Here is a 1,153-nt window from a genome sequence, read left to right as displayed (position 1 = left end):
GGACCCTTCTTCAGAAGAAGGGTCCAGACCCGAAACGTCAGCTTTCCTGCTCGGCCTGCTGTGTTCATCCAGCTCTACGCCTTGTTATCTCAGATTCGCCAGCATTGGGAGTTCCTCCTATCTCAGAATCAGCAGGATGGACAGAAAAAGCAAACAAGTGGGTTTGCTAAAGAGTAGAAGAGTAGCAGTTAGAAACAGAAAGATAGTGAAGTATGGATGTTGAAAATGCAAATCTGACATCCTCATTCTGGCAACAGTTGAAAGGGGAATTGAGGGCATAAACAAAGGAGGAAGTAGAACAATTGGATATGTGGATAACATTGGGACAGGAATTGAGTGGAGCTTTAAGAAAGGCAGGGAAGGAAGACAATGCCAACAGTACCATTAAGGTTATGGTGAAAATGAATAAATAATTTCTGTAAAATTAGTTTGATTCTGTTTATACTGCTATAAAGCTGTGAGAAAGATCCACAAAAATTGTGAATAATTTCTTAAATGTGCTTTCAGGTGAACAAAATCTTTATAAAAAAGATGTAAATTAGCCAACTGCAATTGGAAATCAAAAGCCATGAATTTAATGAGAGACAACAAGGTGCAGGGCTGGATGAACACAGCAGGTCAAGCAGCATCACAGGAGCAGAGAGGCTGACGTTTCGGGCCTAGACCCTTCATCAGAAAAGGGGGAGGGGAAGGGGGTTCTGAAATAAATAGGGAGAGAGTGGGAGGCGGATAGAAGATGGATAGGGGAGAGGATAGGGGGAGAGGAAACAAACAGGTCGAAGAGGCGGGGATGGGGCCAGTAAAGGTGAGTGTAGGCGGGGAGCTAGGGAGGGAATAGGTCAGTCCAGGGAGGACGGACAGGTCAAGGGGGCGGGATGAGGTTAGTCGGTAGGAGATGGAGGTGCGGCTTGAGGTGGGAGGAGGGGATAGGTGGGAGGAAGAACAGGTTAGGGAGGCAGGGACAAGCTGGACTGGTTTTGGGATGCGGTAGGGGGAGGGGAGATTTTGAAACTTGTGAAATCCACATTGCAGCCCAATGGTATCAGGGTTCCCAAGTGGAGTATGAGTTGTTGTTCCTGCAACCTGCGGGTGGCATCGTTGTGGCACTGCAGGAGGCCCAGGATGGACATGTCGTCTGAGGAATGGGAGGGGG

Source organism: Rhincodon typus, unplaced genomic scaffold (assembly GCF_021869965.1).
Source record: "Rhincodon typus isolate 14 unplaced genomic scaffold, sRhiTyp1.1 hic_rhity00000067, whole genome shotgun sequence".
Taxonomy (NCBI): Eukaryota; Metazoa; Chordata; class Chondrichthyes; order Orectolobiformes; family Rhincodontidae; genus Rhincodon; species Rhincodon typus.
The sequence above is the reverse complement of the archived record's forward strand: the minus strand, read 5'-3'. Positions refer to the sequence as shown.